The sequence below is a fragment of the Chrysochloris asiatica genome, unplaced genomic scaffold (genome assembly GCF_000296735.1).
Source record: "Chrysochloris asiatica unplaced genomic scaffold, ChrAsi1.0 scaffold00050, whole genome shotgun sequence".
NCBI classification, from domain to species: domain Eukaryota; kingdom Metazoa; phylum Chordata; class Mammalia; order Afrosoricida; family Chrysochloridae; genus Chrysochloris; species Chrysochloris asiatica.
The window spans coordinates 532,180-555,030 of NW_006408568.1; the positions used below are offsets into that span (position 1 = coordinate 532,180).

The window sequence follows — 22,851 nt, forward strand, 5'->3', positions numbered from 1 at the left end:
CAAGTCCACATGAGCCAAAATATGACCGTGACTATATCCCACCTGAATTTAGAGATCATCTGAAGAACAGATTTGATTCATTAAACACTAAAGACCGAAGACCAGAAGAGTTGTGAGATGACATCAAGAACATCATACATGAAGAAAGAAAAAAGTCATTGAGAAAACAAGAAATAAGGAAAAAGATCAAAATGGATGTCAGAAGAGACACTGAAACTTGCTCTCTAGCGTAAAGATGCTAAAGCAAATGGAAGAAATTAAGGGATACAAGAGCTGAACAGAAAATTTCAAAGATCAGCTCAAGAAGATAAACCCAAATATTACAACAAAATGTGCAAAGATCTGGGAATCAGAAAACCAAAAAGGAAGAACACGCTCAGCATTTCTCAAGCTAGGAGAACTGAAGAAAAAATTCAAGTCTCGACTTTCGTTATTGAAAGATTTTCTGGGCAAATTATTGAATGATGCTAAAAGCATCAAGAGAAGATGGAAGGAAACCTAGATCCAGAGGGCCTGAAGGAAGGTAGAATCTCCAGTGTGTAGTATTCAATCTGACTAGCTGGGGCTAATGCAATTAAATGCAGACGGGTCTCTTGTGATACAATAGTGAATAATTGTTGTCAGAATTGATTGTGAGGGTTGGAAATGTAAAGGTAGATGTTTTATAGCAAGGAGGGGAGTGATTAACATTTCAGTCTAGGAGCGGAGGTCCCTAGGACCAACAAGGGAGAAGAGCAGAGAGCGGGACCCTACCCAGAGAAGCAGTGATGCCTGAAATGGAGCCAGAGATGATGATGTGGAGCAATGGAGCAGCTGGAGACTTTAGATCCAGAGAGGGAGAGCGACTGTGTGCTGTAAACCTGGGGGGCACTGGGAAAGGATTGCATGGAGGGGATTGTAACCATGGCAACGATATATGATTGAATGTAAAACCAATGTTCTCCCATGTAAACTATCACATCATTCACAATAAAACATTTAAAAAAAGAGAAGATGGAAGGAATACACAGAGTCACTGTACCAAAAGGAAATGATTCATGTTCAACTTTTCAAGAGGTAGCATATGATCAAGAGCCATTGATACTGAAGGAGGAAGTCCAAGGTGTATTGAAGGAATTGGTAAAGAACAAGGCACCAGGAATTGATGGAATACAAGTGGAAATCTTTCAAAAAAGTGAGGCGGCACAGGAGGCACTCACTCATCTCTGCCAGGAAATTTGGAAGACAACTGTCTGGTCGACTGATTGGAAGAGATCCATATTTGTGCCCATTCCAAAAAGAGGTGACCCAACAGAATGCGGAAATCATCAGACAATCTCTTTGATATTCCATGCGAGTAAAGTTTTGCTAAATGTAATACAGAAACGGTTACAATCACACATTGACAGAGAACTTCCAAAGGTTCAAGCCAGATTCAGAAGAGGCCATAGAACGAGGGATATCATTGCTGATGTCCAGTGAATCTTGGCTGAAAATAGAGAATATCAGAAAGATGTGTACGTGTGCTTTATTGGCTACACAAAGGCTTTCAATTGTGTGGATCATGACATGCTATGGACAGCATTGCTAAGTATGAGTATTCCAGAACACTTAATTGTGCTCATGAGGAATCTGTACCTGGACCAAGAAGCAGTTGTTTGAACAGAACATGGGAACACTGAATGTTTTAAATATTAAGAAAGGTGTGTGACGAGGTTGGATTCTTTCACCATACTAATTCAACTTGTATGCTGAGCAAATCATCCAAGAAGCTGGGTTCTATGAAGAAAAACATGACATCAGGATTAGAGGAAGACTGATTAACAACCTGTGATATGCAGATGATACAACCTTGCTTGCTGAAAGTGAAGAGGATGTTAAACATTTACTGATGAAGAACAAAAGGCACAGCCTTTGGTATGGATTGCATCTCATTGTCAAGAAAACAAACATCCTCATCTCTGGACCAATAAACAGCATTCTTATCAACGGAGAAAAGATTGAAGTTGTCAAGGACTTCATTCTTCTTGGAGCAACTATCAACACTCACAGAAGCAGCAGTCAAGAAATCAAATGATGTATTTCATTAGGCAAATCTGCTGCACAAGACCTTTTTAATGTTGAAGAGCAAAGATGTCAGCCTGAGGACTAAGGTGCGCCTACCCAAGCCTTGATATTTTCAGTAACCTCATATGCATGTGAAAGCTGGACAGTGAATAAGGAACACCATAGAAGAATTGATGCTTTTGAGTTATGGTGTTGGAGGAGAATACTGAAAGTGCCATGGGCTGCCAAAAGAACCAAATAGATCTGTTTTGGAAGAAGTGCAGCCAGAGTGCTCCTTGGAGGCCAGGATGGCCAAACTCCGTCTCTCATTCTTCAGACATATTGTCAGGAGGGACCAGTCTTTGAAGAACGAAATCATGTTTGTTAAGATGGAGAATCAGAAAAAAAAAAGAGGAAGACCCCCAACAAGATGGATTGACCAAGTGGCAGCATTGATGGACTCAGATGTGGCAACAGTAGTGAGGTTGGCACAGGATCGGGCAGTGTTCCGTTCTACTGTGCATAAGGTCGCTATGAGTCAGCACCAGATCTATGGCACCTAGCAACAACAACAATAATGGTAATAATACCTTACTATCATCATTATTATCCTACTATTATCATATTACCATCACTATTGTAGTTTTGTTTCATATTTTTTATGAGAAAGTTAAATATACAGCATTCTTTTTGTTGTTGCTTTGTAAGGTTGTTGAAATAATATTTCATCCTTTTCTGTGTTGTATAAAACTCTTAGAGTAATACAGCATCCTCATAATTGATCTCTTCATTTTTCATAATACAGTGAATAAATTATCACTAATAACCTTAACAAAATTTAGGTACCCTAACTGATGATCTTTCTGTTCTGTAAACCTTTACTCAATTCATAATAAAAATTTAAATCTTATTTAAATTCATAATAAAAAGTTAAAAAGGTAAATTTTTTTTAAATGATGTACCCTATTTGCAACTGCCAGTGTAAGCTGTCTCTCTTTGGCATACAATCTTTAAGGTAGAGGAATGTCAAAGAGAATTATGTATATGTGTGATTTCACGTTTTCCCAGCAGTTGCTGGGACCAGGAAATTTAGGGCCCTCTTGGCGTTATTGTGGTAAAGCAATAATTTGTTGTTTTTATTGTTGTGTGCCTTCAAGTTGATTCGCACTCATAGCAACCGAGTATAGGGTTTCTCATAGTGACTGGTGACAATAATAGCTTCTTAAATAGCTTCTCTTCTTAAAAAAAAAAAACAGAGCAGCCCAAGATGGCCAACTTCAAGGATCTGGTGTCGGATGAGGAGAGGTAAATTCATCACTCATGCACCTTCTGGAGGGTTTAATGAAGTCTTTAATGATGTCCCACTACTAGTTAATAATGACTGTCTCCTCAGGGAAGGGGCATCCCATGCATTTGCCCAGTATAACATGGATCAATTCATAACTGTGAAGATAGATAGCTATGAAGGCTTACTTACAGGACACGGTGACCTGGGTAAAAGCAGACTGTTAGATCCAAGGATCAAAATTCCCTTTAAATGTGATCAGTTTCAGAAAGAAGTAAGTTACCCTCAAGCAGAGGAAGCAGATGGAGGCCTGCAGTCTTAGAGAGACTCCTGTGTTAGTGCTCTGAAGGCCTCTGTGGTAATAGATATTATTCCAACGGCTTCTGTACTGCTTATGCTAAAACTGCAGATGGACAACAGACTGTTATTGTATGTATCGAAAGCCACCAATTTCCAGCTAAAAACTTCTGGGATGGTCATTGGAGATCAGAATGGAAGCTCACCATCACACCACCTACAGCCCAGGTAGTTGGAGTGCTTAAGATATTCACGTTCACTATTATGAAGACCCATGGCAGTGTTCAATTGGTTAGTCACAAAGACATGCAGGATTCAGTAATTGTTTCAAATGAAGTTCGAACTACCAAGGAGTTTAGTAAAATCATAGAACATGCAGAAAATGAGTATCAGATAGCAATTAATGAAAGCTATCAAACAATGTCAGACACCAGTTCAAGGCCTTGCATCAGCAGCTTCCAGTTGCCCCAAAATCGACTGAAGCAAGATGCTCAGCTACAAGATTGGCACAGAAAATCAGAATGCTTAAAGGCTGAATATAAGATTCTTCAGTACATGGGGAGAAATGTGATTCAACGAGTGGTCATATGATAAATCGTTGGTTTAAAAAAAAGAAAGAGATTTTACTCAGGCTTTCAAGCAAATAGGGTTTTTAGCCTCATGGAATACTCTGAACCTATAAAATTGAATATATGTTTTTTATTTTAATATTCTTTTGTCACTGTATCTACTGCCTTTGTTTTTTATTCTGCCACACTTAATGTTGGAACGAGAGATCTAGGAGTCATTTTACTATTTAGAACATTTTCTTAGGCATATATTACCTGTTACTGATATAAACAGTTAATACATTGATGTTTAGTACTTTTTTGCCCCTGTTCTTCAAATAACTCTTGGTACTCCAGTGATTTTTACTAACAGACCAACAGCTAAAAAACTATAGCTAAATGGAAGGCACATCCATCGCTCTCCCTCCCAACTGTTTGATCATTACTATGGCATCTCATAAGGAGCTCTGATACCGTAGTGGTTACAAATGGGGCTGCCAACATTAAGGTCAGCAGTTCGAAACTACCAGCTGCTCCGCGAGAGAAAGATGAGGCTTTCTGCTATCATAAAGATTTGCAGCCTTGGAAACCCTATACAGGGTCACTATGAGTCGGAACCAACTCCATGGCACATAACAACAACAATAATGGCATCTTATAAACATAGATTTCAAAACTTTTGATTGGGGCTTTTCTCATCAATTTTGGGAGACAAAGGATGTTTTCTGGAAATTCATTTATAGCCAGCTTCTTTTGGGGAAGTTGTTTTGAAATCCAAAGACTTGAACCACATTCCCTGCACATGAATGGGTTTGCTTTTTTTATTTTTTATTTTTTTGCATCCCCATCTAATACCATTGTAGTTATAAACATCTGCATTTTTAGAACAGTTACTCATTTATGCTTCTTTGTTTTAATATTCAAGAACTGTTGACATACTGTGGATGTGGATGTAGTTGTTGAGTGCTGTCAATTCCAACTCATAGTGACCCTGTTTCTGAGGCGCACCTAGTGGGTTTGAACTGCTGACCTTGTGGTTCACAGTCCACTGCTTATCTTATAGCACCATACCAGAATTTCACTTAAAGCCTACAGCACTTGGTATTCCCAGGCGGTCTCCCATCCAAGTACTCAACAGGCCCGACCCTGCTTAGATTCTAAGATCAGACAAAATCGGGCACATTCAGGGTTTATGGCCAAAGAGTATGTATAAAGTAGGTTTATATATAGTAGAGTATATTAAACTTGAAAAATAATAAGTATATTGTTTTTTAATGCTTTGTGGCAGGATTGTGGTATAAGCAAATGAATCAAACAACTATGTAAATCACAGATAAAAACTAAAAATGAACCAAAGTGAGAAAGAAGGATAACTTCTAGACAGTACCTTTCTATTGTAACCTGATATTTAATGGACTACTGGTTATTTGTTCTAAGTAGGAAGTAAAACTTGTTCCAAATTTTTCTTTAGTTCTGCCTGCCAAGAACTCAAATGTAACTGTGATAAAGCACCCCTTCCCAGGTATATTGGCAGGTATGTGTGTTTGATCTCAGAATACACAGATGACAGATACGCTGTGACAACTGGAAATGGTGAACTCATTTACATTGGTTACACGTGTATGACCATGCCTTAAGGGGAAGATCCATGTTTGAATGAAAAACCAAATTACATGTCAAAAAAGAAAGGTGGTTTTTTTTTTGCTCAGTAATATAGTCAGGCAAGAGTGTTTCCAAGTGACCCATTGAGCTGTGTAAGCATTTTTGTTTGTTTCAAATAAAATATATTTGTATTATTGGTCATTCATGCTATCCACCCATACCACATTATCTGCTATTGCAGGTAGACTAATACAAATACACCTGGTTTGTTCTTAAAAAAAAAAAAAATACCCACTGCCATCAAGTCGATTCCAAGTCACAGTAACCTTATATAGCGTTTCCAAGACTGTAACTTTTTATGGGAGCAGAAAGTCTCATCTTTTTCCCACAGAGCAGCTGGTGGGTTTGAGCCACTGATCTTGCAATTAGCAGCCTAACACCTAGCGCACAGTGCTACCAGGGCTCCTAGAGACTTCCAAAACTTATTTATTATTCTGGTAGCGTAGTGGTTACGAATCGGGCTGCGAACCTTAAGGTCAGCGGTTCGAAACTACCAGCCGCTCCGCGGGAGAAAGATGAGGCTTTCTACTCCCGTAAAGATTTACACCCTCGGAAACCCTGTACAGGGTCGCTATGGGTCGGAACCGACTCGACGGCACTTAACAACAACAACAGCCTATGTATAATTTGTATAAAAACATGTTGTGTGCATCTTTTATTTCTCCCTTTAAAATGGGAATGCAGAGAGTCTGGGGAAGATAAGACACTTTAAAAAAAAAAAGATTAATTTCTAAGGAAGAATTTCCTTTTGGCTTAAAACAGTCTTGCTTTTGATTTAAGTTCCTCTCTAAGCACTAGCTCTGAAGATAAGTGAGATATGTAAAGCTCTGGATATCTTGAATGAATGGTTTTGTGTATAACCATATGTACAATAATCAGTAGTAGTAGTAGTAATAGAAGCCTTTGATAAAAATATCAGTGTGTTTTAACTATAGAGACAGTTTGTTAGAGACTGGATGGAAGATTAGGTCGGAAACAATTAGACCCAAGCTCTATTCTTAACTCCCGTGTAGTTATCAAATGGACTATTTAAATGCCCTATTTTAAATTTAAATTTTTAAAAAATTTTGTCAAAGATGCTCTCAATACCAGGGATTCATATTACTATGATGTTTTCACTTTTAAAATTTGTGCATAATCATATTTCCTACATAAAAGTATATGTGGTCAGGTAGTCATTGTGCAGACAATTAAGAATTAACTATGGAGGGATAACAAACAAGATGGCGGATCGGGTGGAAGTGCAATGAAGAGCTCCATCAGCAACAACACAGAATACTGGACCAAGCAGGCTCAGGGGTTGGTGCCAGAACTCTGAGCCACATATATAAGAATATTTAGAGGGTTGGAAGGCTTACAGCTAGGAGAATTTGTATCAGAAGCAAGAAATCCATTGCTTTCTAATTCAGGATGTTCAGCTGCTCCCAGAACCGCCATCTTGGGCAACACCAAGTGGGAGAAGGATCAGAGCAGCCACAGACACCTGACAGAACCACAGAGATAAAGGAAGAAGAGTGAAAAGGGAAGCCCATCTCCTGACCACATCTACCTGGAGGCAATCAGAAAGCATAAAAAAATACCAAAATATACACCCATCTAAGTATTAAGGCCACAGATAACTCCTGAATATGGCCAAAAAACAGAAGCAGATGACCATATCAGCACTTGTCCAGAAACTAGATAAAGTGACTAAGGCAAATGAGCTGGAAACAGACCTACACTCCATACTGGAAGATGGGCAGGCTTTGGAAGTGCCTGAGAAGAAATTCAGAAAAATGATTATAAAATGTATCAAAACACTATACAAGAAGTCAGGAGAGTGCTACAGGAACAATCAAATAAGATAGATACAACATTGGAAACAATTCAAAACCTACAGAAAGAGGTCCAAATGATTAATAATAAAATATCAGAAATGGACAATACACTGAAAGGGCAAAGAAGTAGAAGAGTTAGAAGCCAGAACTAGTGAGCTAGAAGATTAAATCTATCAACACTACTAAGATAGAAAAGCAAACACAAAAAAGGATTAAAAAATCTGAAGAAGGCCTAATGTTCATGATGGACAACATGAAGAGGAATAACTTAAGAATTATCGGCATTCCAGAACAGGAAGACTCACACAAGTCCGCAGAGGAGATAGTTGAAGAGCTTCTGGAAGAAAATTTTCTTAACATCCTGAAAAGCGAAAAGATAAGAATTCAAGAAGCTCAACAAACCCCAGGAAGGATAGACCCTAAAAGACAATCACCAAGACATATAATAATCAAGCTTCCCAAAATCAAAGATAAGGACAGAATCTTGAAAGCAGCTAGGGAAAAGAGAAATATAACATACAAAGGCAAGCAAATCAGATTAAGCTCGGATTTCTCAACAGAAACCATGCAGGCAAGAAGGCAATGGGGAGACATATATAAAACCCTGAAAGAAAAAAACTGCCACCCGAGAATCCTCTACCCAGCAAAGCTGTCAATCAAATACGATGGTGTAATCAAAACATTCCAAGATAAACAGAAGCTAAGGGATTTTTCCAAAGCCAACCCTGCTATGAAAAATATCCTAAAAGAAGTTCTGTATACTGAGAACCAACAAGAACACACAACAACTAGAGAATGACATACGTGGCAGCATCACCCTGAACTCAATCAACAAATGGAACAGTCAAGAACAGAATAAAATTATAAGAACAGAGGATCTGGGAGGTCAGTCTATGATCAAAACAATTACAATGTGCAAGAAGGTAAACACAGAGGAACAGAGATCCAGGTGGTGGGAAGGTCAGGTAGATTACAGGATAAAATAGTCTGTCTTAAATGAAGGGAAGAACTAATGGAATATAAGGTAACCATAAGAATGGGGTTGTGGTGGCGAGGGGGCGGTTAGTTTGGTTGTTGGGGAGGGCAATACAAGAAGGGGGGAGGAGGTGGAAGAACAAGATAGGTAGGGGAATAGGTTTACATGTCCTAAGTGAGAAAGAGGTAAATAGTGATGCATGCTCAACCTAGGAACAACAGGACTCTGGGATACAGGGATTTAGGTACAGCTTGAAGAGGGGAAATAATACTAAAATGCTTGACTGTCTCATGAATATTAGTTTCCTTTGCCTACTATTGTAAAATAGACACTTGAGTGGCATAGAAAGGAATGTTGGGAAACATAATTAGAGAAAACTTGTAAGCCCGTCTTCAGCCTATAACTTAAAGGGGTTCTAGAACTTGCCCAGTGAAATAGGCTTCTTGCAAAGCCTTTATAGAGTATAGGACCATAGGTGGAATCCTGAGTCCCATCCAGAACCTTATGAGGTGGGACATTCCCACTAGAAAGGACAAGCAGACCAGCCTGGAACAGCTAGAGTGACAGAAGATACATCTTCAAAGAAAGAACATCAGGAAAAACCCAAAACAAAAATGTCAGCATGACTGGCTACTACAAGAATAAGCAAGCTGTTTTCCAGGAAGACATCAAGGCAAGCAATCAAATTCCTTCAGGACAAACTCCCCTTAAGACTGAAACTCAAAGGGAACACACAAACAAGCATGTAAGCTTGCTGGCAACCACATTGGTCTACTGGTGAGTGGAAGATGGTGAAAGGCAGCAATGAAGTCTATTGACTCCTGTTGACCTAGAGATGAGAGAGAGAAAAGGGCTGGTTGGTTGGTCCAAAGTGTGGTGAGACCTGAGGACACTTGAGCCCATGGACAAGGGCATAGCCACAGAGGGCTAGAGCTGAGAGTGAAGCATCCAGCTGATATGAAGTGAGGGGATATGCACAAGAACACCCAAACTTGCAGACAGTACCCATTTGACCTAGCCTCAATGGCTCGATAAGCAGAACTCGACTAGAGGAAGATTACACACACAAAAAAAAAATTTTTTTGATAGAGGAAACAAGGGTAAATTGCTACAATTTGATAAACCTGACCTATACTCAGAGAGGTAGTTACTCTACATACCAACAGAGAGGGAAGGAGTCTTCACATCTGTACACAGGGTAAATAGGGATGGGCAACATAGACATTAGCTACCTAAGAAGAGGGAGCAATAAAGGCACAAAGTTTTAAGAGGGAGTTTAGTTTAAGAATATGGGGGGAAAGAAAGAGTCCCCACTGAATAGATTTCATCTTGTCTAGATGGGTCTGGTGAAAAGAGATGGGGATAAGATTCATATGATTCAGTAGTGAATAATTGTTATGACTAACTGCGACTGTCACAATTGTAAAAGTAGAAGTTTTATAACAAAAACGGGAGTGGTTAATCTTACAATCCAGAAACAGAGGACCCTAGGACCATCAAGCAAGAAGCACACAAGCAGAATGCAGGACCTTATCCAGAGAAGCAGTAACGACAGAGACAGAGGCAGAGATGGGCTCATGGAGAAGGGATGCGGCTGAGGACTCTAGATTTATGGGAAAAGAGGGACTAAGAGCTGGTGGCCAGGAGGCAGACTTACAGAATGTGCCCTTTGGAGATGTAAATTATTACATATGCCTGAGTGTGTTTTTTTGTTTTTAAAAAAGCTATAGCGGATAGAGAGAAATACTGTTAACTGATGGTACATGGAGGGGATTAAAATCATTGTAATGATTAACTATGGATAATGTAGGATTCATATGCATATACTATTTGTAAATTTTAGGAGGCTATTAGATCCCTGAAGATAAAGGTTCCAATCTCTGGATATTTGTCTATCCTGTAAGAAGTGGCAGCCAGGTAGATGGAGTATATGGCTTATAGTTCTTGAGGTTTCAGTTTCTGCTGTGATAGCAATTGTAAACTCTGATGGATTTAGGCATCACTCTGGATTATTGTCCATAAATTTAACACTTCTTTTTACAAGGCAGCAAGTGGAAGCCAACCAGAATGGTGCCCTTTAAGGCTCCTATAACATATACCTCAGACGAAAGTAAAGATTGATTAAAACTGGAGTAAAGACATACTGCAGCCCTAAAAATATTGAGGAATCCTCACTCTTGAGCTAAAGGATAGTCTGACACCACTTTTTAACTCTTCATTTATCACTGGCTCTCTGAAAGAATAGGAGACTAAAGGAAACCACGTTAACTCCTAGATGGCAGGCATTTATTTTCAAATACATACAGTATAACTTCCCAAGTATACCAGGGTCAGTTTAGGTTCAGTCTTATCAATTAAGAGATGTAGGCCTGGGCTTCTCAACATTGTCCACCACCAAGTACACAAAGAGCCTAACTGAGCACTTGTGGAGACCCGTGTCGTCATCTCACCAGAAGCTCCAAATTTATTTAAGTGTAACCCTCTTGTTTTATATTACAATTTTATGGCTTTTACTGTCCGAAAAATATTTCTTTATATTTTTAAAAATTGCAAACTTTCAAGTAACATTGAAATGCTGATTATTAAAAGAATCAGATCATTTCCAGCTTGGATGGTCAGGAAAGAAAGCCTTCCTTAAGCTTTCCGTATGACCCTGAAGAATGGGTAAGATTTTGATCATTGGGAGTATAAAGAGATGTGGTATAAGCAAAGGCATGAATAAAGTATAAGATTAGGGATGTCCATTGTTTTTCAGTACAGTTGAGTCAGTTCTTATTCATAGTAACCCTGTATAGGGTTTCCAAGGAACAGCTGGTGGGTTTGAACTGCCAACCATGTGGTTCACAGTCTGACGCTGATCTACAGCACCACACCAGAAATTTCAGGCTTCCCTCACCAGGTAATGAACCCAGTGCTTTCACCATCAAATCCTAGCCATAGGTATATAAAAGACACAGCCACTGTGAAAAGCTGTTTGGCAGTTTCTCACAATGTTAAACATAGGGTTGTTGTTGTTGTTGTTAAGTGCCATCGAGTCGGGTCCGACCCATAGCGACCCTGTACAGGGTTTCCGAGGGTGTAAATCTTTACGGGAGTAGAAAGCCTCATCTTTCTCCCGCGGAGCGGCTGGTAGTTTCGAACTGCTGACCTTAAGGTTCGCAGCCCGATTCGTAACCACTACGCTACCAGAGCTCCTTAAACATAGGGTTACCATGTTGTTATTGTTGCTAAGTGCCGTGAAGTCAGTTCCGACTCATAGTGACCGTATATAGGGTTTCCGAGGAGTGGCTAGTGGATTTGAACAACCAACCTTGTGGTTCAAACCAACTTTATTATCCAGTGCATTATCCTGCAGCACCACACCACCCTGCAATTTCATTCTTAGGTATGTATGTTCACTCCAAAATGTATACATACAAATGTTCATATCATTATTCTAATAACAAAAAGGTGGAAACAACCCATGCACCCATCAACTGATGAATAGATAAACAAAATGTGATCTATCCATGCAAAGAAATGATTCAGCTGTAAAAAGGAATGAAGTATTGATACATGCCATAACACAGATGAACTTTAAAAATATTTTGTTAAATTAAAAGAAGCCAAACACAAAAGGCCACATGTTATATGATTTCACTTTTATGAAGTACCCAAAATAGGTCAGTCTATAAAGACAGTCAATAGATCAGTGGTTGCCAGGGTCTGAGGGAAGGAGAGATGAGGAATAACTGCTAATAATGTGGAGGGGTAATAGAAATATTCCAGAATGAAATAGTGGTAATAGTTGCCTGCCTGCTGTGGTGCTGCAGGTTAATGCTCTGGACTGCAAGGTTGGTTTGAACTGCAAGGTCGGCAGTTCAAGCTCACCAGCCACTTCTCTGAAACCCTATACAGGGTCATTATGAGTCTAAACCAACTCTGCAGCACTTAACAACAACAATAACAATGGTTACACAAGGACCACTGGTGATTCTATAAGATGAACAATGAAGTGCTAGCCACAGGTTCTGAAGTTCAAATCCAACAGTTGCTCCTTATGAGAAAAATGAGGCTTTCTGCTCCCATAAAGATTTACAGCCTTGGAAACCCTGTACAAGGTTGCTATGAGTTGGAATCGACTCCACAGCACATAACCACCACCACCACCACCACAGGGTTACTAAGGTTGGAACCAACTCTATGGCACCTAACAACAACAATGGTTACACAACCTTATGAATGATCAAAGGAGTCCTGATGGCACAGTGGTTAAGCACTCAACTACTAACAAAAAAGTCAGTGATTTAAACCTATCAGCTGCTCCTCAGGAGAAAGATATGGCCATCTGCTTTCATGAAGCTTGCAGCCATGAAAACCCTATCAGGTGGTCCTGTCATGTCCTACAGAGCCCCTATGAGTTGGAATCAATTTGACAGCTGCAGATTTTAGTTTGGGTAGGTATGATTGAAAAAAAAAAAAAAAAGTCTTGCACTGTTTTTCATTTTAGTGTTATGCACAATAGTCAAAAGGTGGAAACAACCCAAGTGCCTATAAACTGATGAATGAATAAACAAAATGTGGCACATAACATACAATGGATTATTATTCCGTTATAAAGAGAAATGAAATTCTGATACGTGCTTCAACATGCATGAATCTTGAAAGCATGCTGATTGAAATAAGTCAGATACAAAAGGACAGATTTGTCTGATCCCACTTATATGAAATATCTTGAATAGGCAAATACATAGAGATTAAAGTTGATTGGTTACCAGGTTCCGGAGGAGGAGAGAATGAGAACTTATTGCTGAAGGGGTACTGAGGTGTTGTTTGAGGTGATGTCAAAGTTATTGCGAGACATAGTGATGGTAGCACAATATAGTGAAAGTCATTAGTGTCGCTGAGTTGTACACTTAAAAATGGTAAAAGGACAAAATTTTTGTCATATTTTTTTTTTTTTACCATAGAATTTTTTCTAACTTGTTTTGCAAATTGAGTGAAGATTTACTGAGTATATCATCAATTTTGCATTCAAAAATCATGTACTTTGCTTCATTACAATGGCTGCAATCCCCTTCATGTATCAACAGTTTTTACCTCTATTCATTTTAACAACCACATCCTCCCTGTGTCTCCACTATCTTCACCTTTCCTCTGTTTACGTCCCTCTTGTTGTATATTTCCTGCCTTGTCATGCATGTTAATATGTGTCTACCCTCTAGCCCATGAATAATTTTCCTTCCCACCCCCCATAACCATCATAGATTGTTTCTTTTATCAAGAAAACCTTAACTTTTTACATTGGTCTCATACAATATTTGTCCTTTTGTAATTGACTAATATCATGCTACTTAATAACTTCCAGGTTCATCCATGTTGTAAAATGTTTCACAAATTCATCTTTACTCTTAAATATTGTATAGTATTCCATTGTGTGTATGTACTGAAGTTTGTTTAGCCATTCTTCTGTTGATGGGCACTTAGACTATCTGTCTTTTTGATGTCTCTTATAGACAGCATATTGAAGGATCCTGTTTTCTTATCCATTTTGCTACTCTCTGTCTCTTGACTGGTGCATTTAATCCATTGACATTCAGTGCCTTAATCAATAGGTATCAATTGATTGCTGTCAAATATTGTTGGGTTTTTTTGTAGTGCTGCTGGTTTCTTTGTTTTGCATAATTTTCTGGGTTCATTTTGTTTGTGGGTTTTCAACTCATTTTCAGTTTTGTGTGTTGATCTTTATTTACTAACTCTTTCTGATGTTCCTCTTTTTTTATGTTGATATGCAGGTGAGTTAATTTTCTTTGCTATTAAGGAGCTCTGGTAGCGTAGTGGTTACGAATCGGGCTGCGAACCTTAAGGTCAGCGGTTCAAAACTACCAGCCGCTCCGCGGGAGAAAGATGAGGCTTTCTACTCCCGTAAGGATTTACACCCTCGGAAACCCTGTACAGGGTCGCTATGGGTCGGTACCAACTCGAAGGTACTTAACAACATTACCCTGTAATTTATTTATTTTCTTCCCAATTTAAACAGTCTGTTTTATCTTGATAACTACTTGACTTTCTTGGAAGTTCTGTATTTACACTATTCTCTCTTTTTTGCTTTGTAATTAACGTCATTATAAGCTGGAATCTCTGGTTCTCTATTTTCAGTCTTGTAGGTTTGTTTTACTTCAAATATTTCTATATCTGGAGTCCTGGCGTGGCACTGTGGGTTAATGTGCTGGACTACAAAGTCTGTTTGAATCACAAGGTCGGTGGTTCAAGCTCACCAGCTATTCCTGAGACACCCTATACAAGGTCATTATGAGTCGGAACCAACCCTATGGCACATAACAACAACATATCTGGATAGAGTTCTGACTGGTATTGTCATGTGTGTTAATCTCAGGTTTACTATAGAATTTTATTATTATTGTTTCTTTAAGTGTCTGGTTTACATAGGAGTAGAATGAAAGATAAAATTGACTTCCTTGCTTCAACTTCCTCATCTGTAAAATGAGGATGTTGTTGTTGTTATATGCCATCCCATAGTGACCCATAGTGACCCTGTACAGCGTTTCCGAGCCTGTAAATCTTTACAGGAGCAGAAAGCCTCCTCTTTCTCCCGCAGAGTGGCTGGTAGTTTCAAACTACAGACCTTAAGGTTTACAGCCCAATTTGTAACCACTACGCTACCAGAGCTCCTTAATGAGGGTATCTGCCTCATATATATGTTGTGAAAATTGAATGAGTTAATATATGCAAAGTGCTTAAAATGTCTAGTCTGAGATTCGAGTCATAAACCTGGAGTATCCAGCAGTGGTTCTCTGTTTTGTTGCTATCTACTCCTTAACAGTATATGAAATAATAATCATAAGGTGTTTTGTTTTAAAAAAACTTTTTTGTGAAAAATAGCTGTAAGAGGATAATCTATTTACTAATAATGAAGTGAAAAAATAACTAGTCAAAACATTGATTATCCTTAGCCAGAAAACATGTTTTGGATGCATTACGTGTTAGTATTGTTGAATTTGATGACGGTTGGATTCTGTGGTATAAACTAGTCCCCCACACCTTCTGTGTAGCACTGTTTCTCAGAGTACGATGCCAAGGCATTCTCTACCTTTGGGAATTGGGAATATGCCTTTTTTTTAATCTGCATTTTAAATAAGCATCTCAGGTATATGTCTATATATATAATGTCCTCCAAGCTCATCCATGTTTTCATAGATTCCTATTAGTCTTTAAAATTGCATAGTATTCCATTGTGTGCATTGCCATAGTTTGTATAGTCATCTTTCCATTTATGAGGTTGTTTCCATCTTTTTGCTGTCGAGGATAATGCTGTGTTGAACATGATGCATATACATCTATTCGTGTCACGGATCTCCAGCACTGGAATACTAACTGCACAGTCTGCCATTCACCCACCAGCCACTTTTTTGGAAACTCTATACAGGGTAGCTATGACTCTAGCACTTAACAACAACAAACATACCAAAAAAAACTTTTAAAGGAAGTGCCTTACTGTTTTCCACAATAGTTGCACCATTTTACAGCCTCACCAAGAAAGTGCTTTTTGTACTACATTGTTTCTAAAATCTCGTTTAAATTTTTTAATTCTCATTTTAGTAATCAAAATGTTTTTTATTCATCCAGTTTCTAGTTCTTAGGCAACTAGCAAAATCTAGTGTTTGACTTTCATGCTTTGCCTATTTTTCACTTATTTCTTCTTTTCTTAAAGAAAAATTACTACAAGTATATTCAGGTATATGAGAAAGTTCATTGCATAAATACACATATACAGTAATGTATACTTTGTATTAGAAATACATGGGGAAACATTCAGGTAAGATACTTTAAAATTTCTTGTATATGTATTTTTTTATGTTTTCTATTGGTGATGGAAAATATTTACAGAAATTTCAAACTCCTCCCTCTTTCTTGTTTTCTTTTGAGGAGCTCTACACACATGCATACACACACATACAAATGAGACAGATGACTAAGACAGAGAACAATACACCCTATTCAGTTAGGGTGTTATAGGTGTTAACCTTTTCTCCTGTTAGAGTTGTAGCTAGGTAAGAAAGAGTTTATTGTTATATTGCTGAACTACCTGCTTAGAAAAATAATTCTCACCTACCTTGTTTGTATTTACAAAGATTTGATTAGACAGCCATAAATGCATGAGAGAAACTATCCTACACATATTTAAGAGGGTTAGGAATCCTGGTGTGGTGCTGTGGGTTAATGTACTGGACTGCAAGGTTGTTTGATCTACAAGGTCAGCGGTTCAAGCTCACCAGTCATTCCTGGGAAACCCTATAAGGGTCACTGTGAGACTGAATCTACTCAGTACTTAACACAACAACAACATTAAAAGAGTTGGAGAAAGGGGAGCTAATTAACCACTTGGCAAGAGCAACCCATGGGCAATCAATACAAGTAGTATCTAGTTAGAATAGAAACTTAAGACCTTTCCTCCACTGAAAACCAGTGCTATGATACAGTTTTTGTAAAATCGGATTTTTTGAAAGCATGGATTCCTTGTGTGGTGCTGTAGGATCATCATTGGACTCCAAACCACAAGGTCAGCAGTTGAAACCCACCAGCTGCTCCTCAGAAACCCTATATGGGGTCACTATGAGTCAGAACTGACTTAAGTGCTCTTAACAACAACAACCATAAAGTATGCAAGCCAACAAACATAAAGAGAAGGGAAAGCACGTCAAATTTATCAATAAAAGAAAGGGTGCAAAAGAAAGATAAGAAGCAAGCTGGGGGTGGGGTAGGACACAAGGCAGAGAGCTAAAGTAGAGAATTGAGGCCTGAGTGTGCCTGGCTCATCTTACAGAGCATGTAACTCAGATAGATGATGAACTCTTCCCCTCCCTCCCTCAGCTTTCCTTGTAGGTGATACCTGTTATCCTTTCACCCTGTTGTCTAAAATGTATCGCTTTAGCTTGCTATCCTTGTCTCATGCAGTCTTTTATAAGGCTCATTAAATTTCAACCATTGTATGTAAAAATGTGGAACCCTGATGATGCAGTGGTTAAGCACTCAGCTGCTAATCTCAATGTGGGCAGTGTAAACCTACCACCCATTCTGTGAGAGAAAGATAGGACAGTCTATCAGTAAAGATTTACAGCCATGGAAACCCTGTGGAGCAGTTCTACTTTGTCCTATAGGGTTACTGAGTCAGGATAGACTCAACAGCAGTGAGTTTGGTTTTTTGACTCTTTAGGTAAAAATATTTATAAGAAAGGAAGACAAATTCTGTGCTGCCAATTCCCTTAACTACACACACACAGTGAGATAGGGGTGACAGTGTACTCCAGAATGCAGACTGTCAGTTTGCCCCTTCTTTTCAAATTTGGCTTCTGAGGTTTCGTTCCTGTGCCCATGCCTGTCAGTTACAGTCCTGCCAGCTCCACCGAGCCTCCAACCTCACACAGCAACTGACAGCCTGGATCCCACGGCCACCAAATGCCCCCGCCCCCACCCTTGAACTCCCATTATAGTTTATTTCAAAAGTATGTCAATTTGGGGGAGACCATGAATGAAATCCTAAAGCCACAGAATTCTGCAAGTGGCAGCAGCAACAGAATTTCAGGTGATTGCGCAGTTTTGTTGTGCTGGTTGGTATTTTCTAAACCTGGGAGCAGGAATGGATCCAGGTTTTGTGAGTCCAGAAGCTTATACAGTATTTGGACCTTCTTTGAGAAAAACAGTACAAAAATATTCTACTTTTACAATTTTAACAAGAATATGTAATTATGTGGACACGCTGCTAGCTCCCTCTCACCCCCTTAGAAGGGACCTGTGCAAGGGAAGGGCCCTGAAACCAAAATCTTAATTAATGACGAATCTGCTTCTTCCTAGGAGTATGGGGTATAATTTATAGATCTTTATTTTTGGAACTTGCTGTGTTGGTGTTGTTAAGGGCTGTAGAATCTACTCCAATTCGTAGTAGCCCATGTGACGGTAGAACCTCCCATAGGAGTTTCTAAGCTTCATCTTCACAAGAACAGATTGCTAGATCTTTCTCCCAAGGACAGCTGGGTGGGTTCAAACTCCCACCCTTTCAGTTAGCAAGTGAGTGCTTAACCATATGCTCCACCAGGGTACCTTAAACTTGCTTAATTCAGTTAAAATTTCCCACACTTGGGTTACAGACTTGAACGTGAGCTTTTATATCTTAACACTACTTAAAATAATACTCAAGTTTTAAGAAGGTAGATAGAGACTTGCTTACATGCTTGTTGTTGTTGTTGTTAAGTGCCACCGAGTCCGTTCCAATTCATAGGAATCCTGTATAGGGTTTCTGAGGAGCGGCTGGTAAGCTTGAACCGCCAACCTTGTGGTTCAAAGTGACCTTGCAGTCCAGCGCATTAACCCACAGCACCACACCAGGACTCCTGCTTACATGCTTACACACCCTTATTTGCAAAGTGGCCTAAAGGAAGTACATGTATGATGCTTTTGCAAATATTTTCTCTTTTAATCTGCACAACAGCCGGAATATGGTTGGTATTTACCCTGCTGTGTCACAGACTGAGAAGTTGAGGTACCAAGAATGCAAATCATTTGCCCATACTGCAGAGTTGAATCTCTTACTCAATCACTATGACAACAGTGCTCAGAGATACTCTAGTTGCCACATGGTATACTACTCTATGAAGAATTAAAATGTAATCATGCACTTTGGTGGTAGTGGTGGTGGTGGTGTTAGGTGCCATCGAGTCGGTACTGACTCATACTGCCCTTATACACAGCAGAACGAAACACTGCCCAATCCTGGGCCAACCTCACTATTGTTGCCACACTTGAGTCCATCGATGCCGCCACTTAGCCAATCCATGTTGTTGGGGGGGTCTTCCTCTTTTTCTCTGACCCGCCACCTTACCAAACATGATATCCTTCTCCAGGGACTGGTCCCTCCTCTGACAATATGTCCAATCATGCACTTAGGAGCAAACAAAAGTGTCGTTTTATCTTTGCCAGAAGGCATTGTGATGTCATAAAATGTCTCAAAGTTAGTCTGAACATCTGTTGTCCCTGTTTTACTCAAATGAAGAAAGAATTCAATAGTCTCTCTTGGCTTTAACTTCTGAGTCCATAGCTTTTTGTAGAATATTTAAATAAAATAAAGGCGCTTTGGTGGCACTGTAGGATAAGCACTGGGCTGCTAATCACAAGGTCAGTGGTTCAAACCCACCAACTGCTCCTTGGGAGAAAGATGATGTTTTCTGCTCCTGTAAAGATTTACAGCCTTGGAAACCCTATACCACATCACCATGAGTAGGAATCAACTTAATAGCAGTGGGTTGGGTTTTGAGTGGTGGTGGTGGTTATGTGCCATGGAGTCGGTTCCGACTCATCGTGACCCTGTACAGGGTTTCTGAGGCTGTAAATCTTTACGGGAGCAGAAAGCCTCATTTTTCTCCCTCGGAACAGCTGGTAGTTTCAAACTGCTGACCTTAAGGCTCACAGCCCGATTCGTAAACACTACACTACAAGAGTTGAATAGTAGTATATTAAAAAAACTGTAATTCAGATGTTTACCCATAACTATAATATTCACGACATCCCTTTTGCCATCAGGTATTTCAGACTTGAAATATTCTGTAGGGCTTATCACTGATTACCAAAAGAAGTATACAGAAAAAAGGAATGAGTGTTAAACTCTACTTAGCACAGTCTCTTTAAGTGGTAGGTAACTGATTAGACACTTACTGCTTGGAACCTAGTTACTGCTCTGTGTCAGCTACGGGTGCACTTGTAGATTATAACTTTCTCCTGGGCTTAAGAAGCTCATGAGAGCCTGGGAGTATCTGATTCCTGTGACCTGGCTTTAATTTTAGTTCCTGACTGCCATTCTCTCAAGAATAGACACAAAGGGGATTAGTGGCATCAAAGTCAGCCTTTTGTTGTAGCCTAACTTTTTCACCAAACGGTGTATATAACTAGCACTGTGCTAAAGAAGGCTTTGCTCAATTAAATGGAGAAATTAAAAGAATTTTCATTGGATTCAAAGACTAAAAATGTAATCATTCTAAGATTTCTTTCTAAAAAGTAGAAACCATTCATTAGTTTACCTTTAAAATGCCCATCCACCAGACTTTCTGGAGTCACTGAGGCAAGGTGAACCCCCAAAACTATTGCACTGAGATTATCTTTAAACCTTAGACCAAAAAATGTCCTCTGAAGTTTTCTTAACACCAAGCAATATTTTAGCCTTGTGTGTTATGCTATTTTGAGATCTGTATTTCTTTAAGAGCAAATTGACAGCAGCAACTCAAAAATTAGGTAGGAAACTTAGGAGGCAGTCAGTTGATAATTAATGGGGGAGTAACTCTAAATGGAGGATGAGAAAGGTCATACAACCTGGAGAATATAATCAGTGTCACTGAATTGTACATGTAGAAATGGTTAATTGGTGGACATTAAGCAACAGTAAAAGATCAGAGTGAGGCTTCATAAAGGCATCAAAAAAGAAATTTGAAAAAAAAAACAAGATCTCCAAAAAAATAAAATGTCTTTCTGTTTTATCCAAAGGACATTTTTGATCACTTGAATCCTGTATATAGCACAGTTGTTAAAATTTTAAAGATATTTAGCTGAAGGTAACTTTTAGAAGTACACTGCTATATTCTTACTTTTTGGTTAGATCCACAATCAACACTTGTGGAAGCAGCAGTCAAGGAATCAAACAATATATTGCATTAGACAAATCTGCTGCAAAAGACCTCTTTACAGTATTCAGGAACAAAGCTGTGAGTTTGAGGAAAATACCCAAACCATGGTATTTTCAGATGCCTCATACACATGTGAAAGTTGAACAATGAATAAGAAAGACCGTAAAAGAATCAGTGCATTTAAATTATGGTATTGGAGAAGAATATTAAAAGTACCATGGACTGCCAGAAGAACTGTATTGGAAGAAGTACAGTCAGAATGTTCCTTAGAAGCCAGGATGACAAGACTTCATCTCTCATCCTTCTGATATATTATCAGGGGATCAGCCCCTTGAGAAGGATATGATGCTTGGTAAAGTGAAGGGTCAGTGAAAAAGAGGAAAAACCCCAACAAGATAGAATGACACAGCTGCAGCAACAATGGGCTCAAATGTAACAATTGTGAGAATGCGCAGAACTGGGACGTGTCCTGTTGTGCATGAGTCAGAACCGACGATGACACCTAACAACAGCAGTTCTTACTACACAGTAGGAGGGGTGGGGAAGAAGTCCCAAAGCTTAGAGTAACAAAGAAAGTAAAGGAGAGATCACCTAACCTTGGGGTCTTAGTTATCTAATGCCGCCATAACAGAAATACCACACCAGGCTGGCTTTAACAACCAGGAATTTATTCTCTCGCAGTTTAGGAGGCGGAAAGCCCAAATTCAGAGTGCCTGCTCTAGGGAAAGGCTTTCCCTTTCTCAGTTCTGTGGAAAGAGATCTTTGTCTCCTTTTAGCATCTGTAGGCCCAGGATTCCTTGGAGATCTCCATACATTTTGGCATCAATCTTTTCATGGATCTAGGAGCTTCACGGTGCAGGGACCCCAGGTCCAAAGGGCACACTCCACTCCCTGCTCTTCTATCTTAGTGGTAATAGGTCCCTGTGTTCAGTTCACTTCTCTTTCCTTTTATATCTCAAATGAGATTGACTTGAAATACAACCTAACCTTGTAGATTGCATCTGGTCTCATTAGCCTCATAAAGTGTGGATTTACAACACATAGAGTAATTACATCAGATCACACCATGGAGGTGATTGCATCATATTTGATTTCATCATGGAGGTGATAACTACATCTTACCTGCTAACCACCAAAAATCTTGGCCAAGCCAAGCTGACACAAAAAATTAACTATCACATGTAACATTAAAATGAAGTTTGAAATGTTTTTAGGTAGGAAGAAAAGCAAACATAAAAATGCATGCTAAAGTAGTATAGATTGTTATAAAAAAATCAGAGAATTATATAGCTGTACCTCTTACAGAACACACAGCTAGTTATTAGTGACTCTCAGTTTACTGCCACTTGCCAAGGCACGTGACTAGAATATTAGAATGGATGATGTAGATTCTTATCTGTCTAATACAGGGTTTGAAGTAAATGATTTCTAAGGTTTCCTCAGTTCTAAGAAATTTGTATTCTATGAATTCAGCATATGACTCATCCCGTGGTATGCAGGATTGTTAGAGTGTGAAAGGTGTGTCTGGCACTCTGCCCTTACTATCAGCAAGATTTAATACAGTGAATAGGAA

The 22,851-nt window shown here is 39.1% G+C and overlaps 1 protein-coding gene and 1 pseudogene across 1 annotated transcript in view; both read left to right on the top strand.

The window, feature by feature from the left end:
* LPCAT3 (lysophosphatidylcholine acyltransferase 3) overlaps positions 1 to 22,851 on the top strand; it is a 63,964-nt gene that overhangs the window by 11,781 nt on the left and 29,332 nt on the right. The window lies entirely within an intron of this gene.
* On the top strand, positions 3,293 to 4,136 carry LOC102814428 (annotated as a pseudogene).